This window comes from Podarcis cretensis, assembly GCF_951804945.1.
Source record: "Podarcis cretensis genome assembly, chromosome: 9".
NCBI classification, from domain to species: domain Eukaryota; kingdom Metazoa; phylum Chordata; class Lepidosauria; order Squamata; family Lacertidae; genus Podarcis; species Podarcis cretensis.
The window spans coordinates 26590390-26600643 of record NC_137178.1 but is presented as its reverse complement, the minus strand read 5'-3'; the positions used below and the strand labels follow the sequence as shown (position 1 = coordinate 26600643).

Below are 10254 nucleotides of genomic sequence, written 5' to 3'. Positions count from 1 at the left end.
CGGCCCCCTCACACGCTGTGCCTGCCAGGTCGGCCGTCGCAGGCAGCCTCGGGCCCCGCCCCCTGGCCCCTCTCAGGCCCCGCCCTCCTCATTCATTACCGGGAGCGAGGAGGCAGATGAGAGCATGCGCAGATGGGGGGGGGGGTGCACCTTCTGGCTCGGCTGTCTCTCCGGGCGCTTTTACGCGCCGAGCCGCCCGCAAAGCGAAAAGTGGGAGGAATAGTGACTAATGCGAGTCGGGTGGGAATGTTACCGTGGCAATGAGCTCAGCGGGCATAGCTGTTCCGGGAAACGTTTGAGCAAAGCGGCTGCTCTTCAAAGCCGTGCCTAGAAGATGGCTCAGTCAGACCCCGAATATATTTCCAGGGAGGGACAGTGGTCAGCCCATTGTTTTTATGCATTCAGCAACCCCCACCCCAGTTTAGCAACCCTATTCTGGATGCGGTAATGGTGGTGATGGCGATGGTGGTTTCTCTAGCCCGTGTTGAATTGTGCATTAGCTAATATAGCCTCAGAGGTCCAGTAGGCTGCTGTTTGCAAAGTTAGGTCCAAAGCTGGCCTTACCTTTACTTAGGCGCCTCTCCATTCCCTAGCTGCCCATCTTTCAGCTTTTAGCTGTGGAGTGCTTATTGATGCTGTTATTTTGATTTGGCTGCTGCTTTTGTTTTTGCTGCTTCACTGTCTTCCTTTCCCATTTCTGTAGTTTTGGAATGAGTAATGCAAGGTTTGGAATGAGTAACACCTCAGCGTTGGAATGAGTAACAAAAGATGAAAAAGCAAATACAGTCAAATCTCGGTTCCCGAATGCCTCTCATTTGGAACGTTTTGGCTCCCGAATGCCGAAAACCCAGAAATAAGTGTTTCGGTTTTCAAACATTTTTTGGAACTCAAAAGTCTCTCTTTTCCCCCCGTTGAAATTGCTGGCAGCCCTTTGATTTTTGCTTTTCGAACGTTTCAGAATTCGAATGGTCTTCTGGAACGGATTACGTTCGAAAACCAAGGTTCCACTGTACAAGGCATTCAGTTAAATGTAGCTAAGACACCACAAATGCTTCATTGTCCTGTATTGGCTTAGCCACAGCTCCCCAAAACCAGCCTAACTCAGTCTACCAGTGTTGCCAAGTTATGAACTGCTTCTAATAAGATATTAATAAATTTATTTTAAAAGTTACAATGCGATCCACAACTCCATTAAACCAAATTGCTTTGATTTTAAGCAATAGATTCCTGTTCTCACAGCTATGTCAGCACTTTATGGCTGTTTGTAATGTCTGGGCTTGGTTCCTGAACCACGATGAATTGCTCAAGTTTATCCAACAGCATGTAACTGATCTGGTTTTATTTGCGCATGTTGAGCCAAGACTGTAGTCCTAAATGAGACATGCTTTCAAGTAAGCATACTTAGGACTGGCAGGAGTTGGGACAGAGCAATGGGAGCTCATACCAGACTGTAGAACATGAAGGCTATAGCGAATAAGTGACAGCAGGGCAGTCTCTTTCCTCTTTTTGCTTATGTCATTTTATTGTTCTGTAAAGGGCAACTCATTTTTTTAACTTCTGACTTTTATTGGTAACTTTAGGAGGCAATCCTATGGCAAAATCCATTGGTATGAGTAGCTTAGAAAGCGGTGGACCTCTGAATCAGTTGGCTGATTCCTAATTCAGTTGGGCTCAGCCAGCATGAAGCCGTCAGTCCTGGCACAGTGTAAGTGGCTGAGCTGAGGCCAATGTAAGTTTCAGGAAGGGGTGTTCTGCAGGCGTAGTACGGGCACGACCAGAGAGGAGGGCCATAGGCTGGATCCCAAGACTAGTCATCTTGGTCATGTGACCTGGCAACCCAGCATAGAACACTATTTTCAAGGCTTGTTTTCCCTCCACCAGGCATGAGCAGAGCATGTGTCTTGTCTGTGGAGCTGTTTGTCTGTTTGGTTGTAAATCTTTTTGGTTGCCTGGGCAAGACAAAGTGAAAAACAAATTTAATTTTAAAAAGTGTAGAAATAAAGTTCAAAGAGAATTACAGTATTGGAATCCCCCCCACGATAATTTGCTTTGGAATTTACACTTCAATAGCACATGAACACATTTTTTTACAAGGAGGCAGCATAGAAGCAAATCATAACTGACATATGCTATATATTCCAAGGAGTCCCCAAAGAAAATTGAAGGGCAGAATGCCATCATACATTACCCAGCATGTGTCAAAACACTGGTGTTTTCAGAGTTTGCTTTCATGCACTGCTGCCTTTATTTTGTATTATCTTCTGATTCAACATATCCACTGAGCATTTCAGCTAAGAACATGGCAGCTTTGTATGGCAGTACAGAAATCTGAACAACACCTTGCTTCAAAAATTAGCTGGTATTAGATATGTTCTCTACTGAACTTGAAATGAGATTGAAAACTACTAAGGCAAAAGGAATAGACTTTTTTAAAGGACCTCACAATGCTAGGTGTTAGATTATAAATTATTTTGAACAGTTTCTAACAATCGCCTTGTTATAAATCTTAGTAACCTGCATATTGCAAAAGAAAGCATTTTTTTTAAAAAAAATGTAATGCTCATTTGTGGGCAGAGTGACATCATTTTATTTATCATAAAATAATGATTCGTGTCTGCAGTTTATGAGTGGGGAACAAAGACTTACATTTTAAAATGCTAGGTCCAATCTTACTGCTAAGCACACCATGATAGACTGCTTATGGCAGTACCTTTGAAAGGTGGCATTGGATGATACATGTGGGTGCCAGAATACCTTATCAGAGCTTAAAGTTGTTTGATATTTTACTGGCAATATAATATTTTTGCCTAGAGTGAGGTGAAGTTGAGAGAACTTTCTTAATCCAGTTGGTGTCCATTTTGCATGTCTTCACTGCTAAGTCTTGTTTTTGTGGCCATTAGTCCTAACATTCCCTTGGCTTCATATTTCGTTGCTGAGATAAGATGCCTGAGTCATTCCTTCAGGATCATAATTGGATTAAGAGAACACATTGTTTCCAGGATTCTCCACAGGCAATATCGGTATAAGACCTTTCTTTATTTACTGTAATCAGCATGCTCTTACCTTGTGTTTGAACCAGGAGGTCACTGATTGCTGTTTTGTATGTTCAGAATGAAACATGGAGAAAGGAAGAAGTCACACATGTTGGGTTCAGATGCACAAAAGTTCTCCATGCGAAAAAACCCTAGTGGACATAGAACCAGGTCAGACTATTTGACCGTTTACCCAAGTATCTATAACTGGCAAGAGCTCTCCATGGTGTCATGGAGAAACCACATAAACAGCTATCTAATTCTTTTAACTGTGGATGGCAAGTCTTGCTCAATAGAACCTTCTGCTTACAAAGAATGTGCTCTACCCCTGAGCTTTCATCCCTCTGCATGGGAGAAAGTAACGTCTTCTCTGGTGCAATCATTCCTTGTGCCATTTTCCACTGGATGTTAACCCATAGTTTCAATGCTTTTTGGAGCACACCTGAAATGGTTAGTCCCTTAACTCTCATATTAAAAATGAATTGATCTCACAATGACCAGCTGGAATAGGGACATATCAGGGTGGTGCAGGAAGGAGCCAAATTGTAACAATAAAAAATGACAAGTGTAGAAAAGCCATGACCTAATCAAATAATACTTCTGCAGAGGCAGCTTTCTTATTTGGCTATGAGTCATCAAATGTTGGAACAATAAAGTATTGGGAGATCATGTGATACATGTCCAAACCAATCCACTATCTAATGGCAATCTGATTAATTTGATGTAATCTGCAAACTTGGCTTCCATTCTTTGACTTGCTCCTGATTCTACACTACAGTCTTTTGTAAGAATTACTGTACGCTTCCCCCCATTGTCCATCTAGTCCTTCCCACTGTCTCCCTTTTTTTTACCCATTATTTTCCTAGTGTGCCTACTAAATGTTAATTCAATGCTAGGTCATGCTAGAGTGGTGACTATCTGAAATACCCAATTTTGAAAATGTTTCCCTAATTATAATTTTCTTTATTTTGTATATGCTTAGTACATAGCTTGTATAAATTAAACAAGGCACATCTGGCTTCTTTTGCAATTAGTTTGATGTCAGCCCAATTTTCAGTAGATAGATTGGACTACAAAGGTGTTTACAAGCAAATCCCATGTACACCATGTTGACTTCCATGGCAGAAGAAAGGTAGGATATTAATATACTAAATAAATAAGTTATTTTGAAAAAGACACCTGACTAGCAGGACCTAGACTGCCAAACTGATATTTCCACTGAATGCCCTCAACTTTTCTTAACAGTCCATTGTTTCAAAGGAATGTCTTATCTGAGAGAGGTCAAACAGGTAGCTTGTAGCACTGTTGGAGCAAGTAACACTTCATTAATTTAGAGTCATTGCACATAAATCACAAGGAATTCTATTATGCTGATCTAAAGTACTTCATTTTGGATTTTAAGTTGGCTTGCCATTCTCCCCCATCCCTCAGTCTGTGCTTTAAAATATGTCACTCGTTTCTGGTTCACTAATGTTTCAAAATGAGCAGAGACTTTGTGAACTGAAATTTACAGTGCCTCAGTGTTCTACATAAAATTATTATTTTGTGTAAAGTAAGTGTCCTGAACCAAATGAATGAAGAAGAAAAAAATATACACTGAGAAATCTGATGTTTCACACCTCAAGTCTTAGATAACAATTAAGTGCATCTGTGTCACCCTCCCTTTATTGTCCTCTACACCATACTAATAGCCATTTAGGTGTATATTTATTTTTTAAAAATCTTTGGGTTCCAAGACATATGTGTGCACTGTGAAACTTCTGAGTGCAGTCATATTTATCTTTATTCTTAATAGTCTAACAGCATGTATGTATTGGTCTTCTTACTGAGTTCAGACAAACCAATAAGAGCAGAGTTGAACACAAACCTCTTCCTCTCCATTGAATGAGTCCCAAATTGCTCCAGGCCAAACTTTCCCAACCTGGTACCCTCAAATATTTTGGACTATAACAACAATCAGCCAGATTGGGAAATGATGCTCCAGTCTATTTCTTAGGATGCACAGCCTCTAGGGAGCCATTGGCATGCCAGGCAGTGAAGTAAGAGTGAAACACATGACACTAGATTTTACCGTGTCCAGAAAGATGAGGAAGTCTTCCCTTCAGAATGGAAAGACACACTGTAATACTGAAAAGCACTTTGCTCTTAGGTTCATTTTTGAACTTTCTCCTTAAAGAGATAACCCTGAATCTTTCACTTGTAGTTGAGCAAACATGTTACAAGAAAGAAGATTCAGACTGAACATCAGGAAGAACATTCTGACAATGGAATGGACTCCCTCAGGAGGTTGTGGGCTCTCCTCCTTTGGAGAAAGCAAACATGCATACCATAAACTTTTTTTAATGAATTTTCCTTGATGGCAAGTCAGCTGAAGTTCTTCACGAAAAGAGGATTAACCAAGCAAGTCATGACTATAAAGCCAAAGCAGTTCAAGGTCAGGGTCCAATTGGTTCATGGGCAAAGCCAAGGCAAGAGGCAAGTCAGGGGCAGTTCTTGCTCAGATTTACGGTAGGTAGGACATCAAGCTAGCAGGCAGTGCACAGTACTGATACATAGACATTGTACCAGCAGCTTTTCCACCCTGGCACTTGTGGTTTTTAGCTGGAGCTGCTGGAACCGGACTACAATCTCAGCTAACTCCCATCCATTCTATCCAGAGAGGTATTCTTAAGTAGAGGGTCTTATTTCTGAGGAAACCTTTTCTCCTAAAGAATCCTTGCTTGAAGTCAGGCACTTCTCTGGTTGGGCTGGGTTTGCTTCTAGCGTTTGAGGCATCACCTCTTTTTGGGGCTTGGGGCACATTCATTCTTGATGTCAGAACTCCCTCTGGGTGCAGATAGACCCTCCTCATGCTTGTTGCAGAATCCTGGCTCCCCATCTCTGAATGGAAGGTGACCCAGGGCTTGATTCCAAGGCCTCTTGGTCACCCTCTGTTGAAGATTCCTTTGGCCAAGACAAGACAGGTAGTGAATTATAACTCTGTATGATTAACTTTCAGTATTTGAAACCTTACCACATATGTGTGTAGTTAACATTTGCTTTTATAGGGTATTCCTCTTTAACCCTTGCTAGAATAATTGAAATGTAACTTATGCATAAAGGAAATATATAGAAAAAGGAATGTACAATATGCACTTCAGAATATTCATTTTACAGCTTCATGTAACATTTTTTGTTTTTAGTGGGGGGTACTGTGAAGATTTGAAAAAGCTGGATTCATCTATGGTGAAAACACATCAATATTTGTTTTGTTTCACAGCAGTAATATAAATATTATATATCTATAATGTGTCATTTAAGAATTGTTCAGCTAGCCTTAGCTCATAACGAAGTCAGTGAGACAAGAACTATGCAGAGATAATGATCCTAATTGCTGGGCTTAGATGCTACTAGAAGCATTATAAACCTTATGTCCATAAGAGTTTTTGATTTTCCATGGGGACACACTAATGCATTTTACAGGAAAGCTAATGCAAGGAGTACTTGACCTCATAGCTTCAAAGATCTAAACACAAGCAGCTTTGTTACTGTTTTAAACTGACAAAAATGAGAACTGAGCGTTGGGTCCAGTTCTACAACTTTAATGTGAACTGGATGCAACTAAAATCTGCTTCAAAGTAAAATGCATATAAAATGGTTTCAGTCTGGTGAGTGGTTTTTTAAACTTCTTCATTGTTTGCCCTTCACATACAGAATAAATACCGGAAGAAGGGTTAAAAAAAAAAAAAAAGAGTAAGGGAGTTGCCTGCATGAGGGGAAACAGGATTATGTGCTTGCTTACCACAAAGCCTCAAAAAATGGTAACAACTGTTCATAATGGGCTTTGATAACATCCACCAGTATTACATACCTGCTAACTTCTAAAAATCCATTGGCATTTCTTCAGATCAACTTGCTTAATGTGTTCTAGGAGAATACACACACACACACACACACACACACACACAGAGAGAGAGAGAGAGACACACACACACTTCATATGTTCATACTGAGGCTGAATAACTTTCAGCCTAATTTCAATGCCAAGCCTTACTCCATATGATACAATAAATTAATTAAAAAACAATAACAAAGTAATTTTGTCTCAACATTGGCATACTGGACGTCTGTGTGTGTGTGTGTGTGTGTGTGTGTGTTCTGGGTTGTTTCTGGAGGAGAGGGGAATTCAGGTCAGAGGCCATTACTGGTTTCTCTCAGGAGGACCAGATGGGGATGGTATGGATTTCCTGGCATTCTTGAACACCTGGCTCTTCTTACTCTTGAAATTAAGTATTTAATGCCACCGAAGCTATAATCACCCTCCCGTTCTTGTACATTAGCCTTCCAAGTGGGCAGTGACCTACAGCAAGTTAATTATGAGCTCAAATGACAGTCTATGCTTGAAGCTTCAGTACCAAAGAGCAGAATTTTCTTCACAGAGTCAAAGCAGATTTGGAAATACATTTATCACCAAGTCCACAGACACCGCCAGACTTTCATGCACATCAACTGGAGAATTTAAAACTTGGCCAAAGGATACATTCATTATTTTTTTGGCCAGAGCTGGAGAAAATTATTTAATCCTGACATGCTTTCCACTGCTAGAGCCCACATTTTCTTAAATCCTGTAAAACTTTTTCCTGCAAAAAAATTCCTGTAAATGATAACTTCCTTGTGCGTGGGACTAAAAATTATGCCTCAGAGTATTTGGAAAGTAGGTCAAGACCCTGAAGTGGATAAAACACTAGGGCTCATACCTATGAAACTTTTAAGCCAGCCTCAGGGACTAGGCACTAGTAAAATACACCTGCTTAAGTGTGCAGAAATGCCATTAAACTATCGGTATTGCTGTTCACAAATCTTGCCTTAAGTCCACAAAAGCCATGAAATGGAGGCAGGAGAGACTTAGCCACCTAACTGCTTACATGGCTCTTTCTCTTTCTCTCTTATCTCCTGGCACTCACTATAATATTATATAATTACAAGATATAACATAACTATAAGATATAGTAAATAATACACAAAAGTTTCACCACCCACCACATATCCATTAAATAAATATCATCTGGGGGAATTATTGTGTTAAGTTAACATGAATTTTACTCTTTTAATTGTAGTGCAAGGCTGCCAACTTTTTTGGATGTGTGGGCATAATTTTGAATTTTGAGAAAGTGCCCTGGGTGCAAGTCACAAAATTGCTCCGGTGAAGGCATCACAAAATAAAAAATGGCTGCTGGGTGGGCTGGGTATAACACAAAATGGCTGCAACATCTAAGAGTAGAAAAAGACCACAAAAATGAGGCAGGCATCCTCCTCCCGAACAATCAGTTGTTCCATCAATGGGGAAAAGGTACCTAAAGTTCTTTGCACCTCTCATCTGTTCAGAGTGGATGGGAGGGTGTGTGTCCAAATCCTGCTATCAAATTAAATGTGTGTATATTTTTAAGGGGTATGTTGAACATAGCTGAACTGGTGCAAATAGGAACTGAGCAGGAAGAGCAAACTTTCTATCTTGTATCATGGATTTTTGAAGGGATATTTATTCTCACAGGCACCATAGGTAATACTGGCAGCACATTGCCATAACGCATTATATTACATGATGTGCTCTGGTGAATAATGTTCTCACCTATGGTACAATGTTTGACTTGGACTGAGAAGATGTAGATTCAAATCCTCTCTTAGCCATGACATTCACTTCTCAGCCCCACCCGCCTGATGGGATCACTGAGAGTAGGCTTGTCAACTGGTCAGGAGAAACAGACTGCTGACCCTGTGCCTTTAATATACCCTAAGTGTAATATGAAACATGGTCACCACAGATAAAACTGCCTTTTTCTCCATCTGCTGCTTAAGAGTGTTTGCACAGTAGGAACATGGGTGCTTGGGAGGGAAAGGCAGTGTAGATGGAATTCAAGGACTTGACCAGGCTGCAGAATGGAATGTAAAAGTGGCAATGGTGTATAAAGGAATATGAAATCCTTACACAGAGGTTTATCAGTACAAACTACATCAAAAGTACAGACTGCATCAATTTGCAAGCATTCCCAGCCTAGTACGTTCATTGTTCCTTTTAATAGTTGAGTGAGCACTTTATTGAGAACACAAGAAAATTATTTTTTAAAACACATTTCTTCCTGGTTGCTACATAAATTTGGAACCAAACTGAACAGTATACATGTCAACAGCAATATATCAGGAAGATGCTGCACAAGCAGTTCTTGTTAACACAAGGAATCAGAATGGTAAGCACCCAGCTGATAAAAAATTGCCAGAGAGGTGGAAGAAAACCCCCCAGTATCTGTTCAGGCCAGCAACATAATGTAATGGCTGCATAATATGCTGACTCTTCAGCAGAGCCTAGTTTGTGGAGCTCAGCTGCTTGTGAAAGATAGCGTGATCCTAACAGTCTAAGGTTTACAGAATGAAATGCCTGAGGAAAGCAGGTGCTTGGCTGCTGTCAGCTCTAGTTAAGCATTTTACAGCATATTGCATCCACGAGGTGATGGGAAAAATAAACACTGGAAAATCAATTTTAATGTGTAACAAGATAGCACACTAGACAAACCACTGCTTCACTGTAGCTAGGATAGGCATCTCCAAATAGGCGGTTTTAATAGTATCAGAGATTCTTGCTTTTTGTGGGTATAAAGTTAGCTTCCATATTACTAAAACACTCATAGGCACAAGGTATTGATGAAAAGACATCCCATACGAAGCAAGGAGCCTGAGGATCAACTTACAACCAAGGATAATTAAGCTATTTGCTCCCATCTGTACACACACCACCACTCTGGTCTCGCTTCCATTCATCAAAAACAGCAGCAATGCCTGTTCCAAACCCTTTGATGTGTTAGGAAAATGAAAGAGCTGCTCACATGCTAGTTTCTTATCATCTCTTGATCACATATATTGGAGATTTCCATTGTCAAAACTCTTTCCCAGTCTAGTTCATTTCAGCTCTTCCTCCTTCCAGGGCCAAATCACTCTATTTCTTTGCAAGTTAGCTGATGCTGCCTTGAATCAGAAGGCTTCTCACACAGTTGGGCTGTCACAGAAATGTTCAGCTAAGGGGAAATGACTGGATTAGCCATTTGGGATCTGGAATTATTGACCAATTAATTATTTTTTTTAGGGTAGGAGGGTAGCTCACATATGGAAAGCCCACTGCACAGTAAGAACAGTATTCTGAAAGCTTCAAATGGGCAGGCTTCTGAGTTCCCTTTCATGCTTGCTGCCCAAG

General features: G+C 40.6%; 1 long non-coding RNA gene across 3 annotated transcripts; it reads left to right on the top strand.

Moving 5' to 3' along the window:
• The first annotated feature begins 138 nt into the window (after positions 1 to 138).
• LOC307223932 lies at positions 139 to 6669 on the top strand. 3 transcript variants are annotated; one of them, XR_013842313.1, is made up of 4 exons: positions 139 to 210; positions 2901 to 3020; positions 3111 to 3203; positions 4093 to 6669. It is a non-coding gene; the product is annotated as an uncharacterized lncRNA (long non-coding RNA). The 3 variants fall into 3 exon arrangements; XR_013842314.1 differs by having other exon boundaries at positions 4090 to 6669; XR_013842315.1 differs by having other exon boundaries at positions 4067 to 6669.
• Positions 6670 to 10254: the final 3585 nt, after the last annotated feature.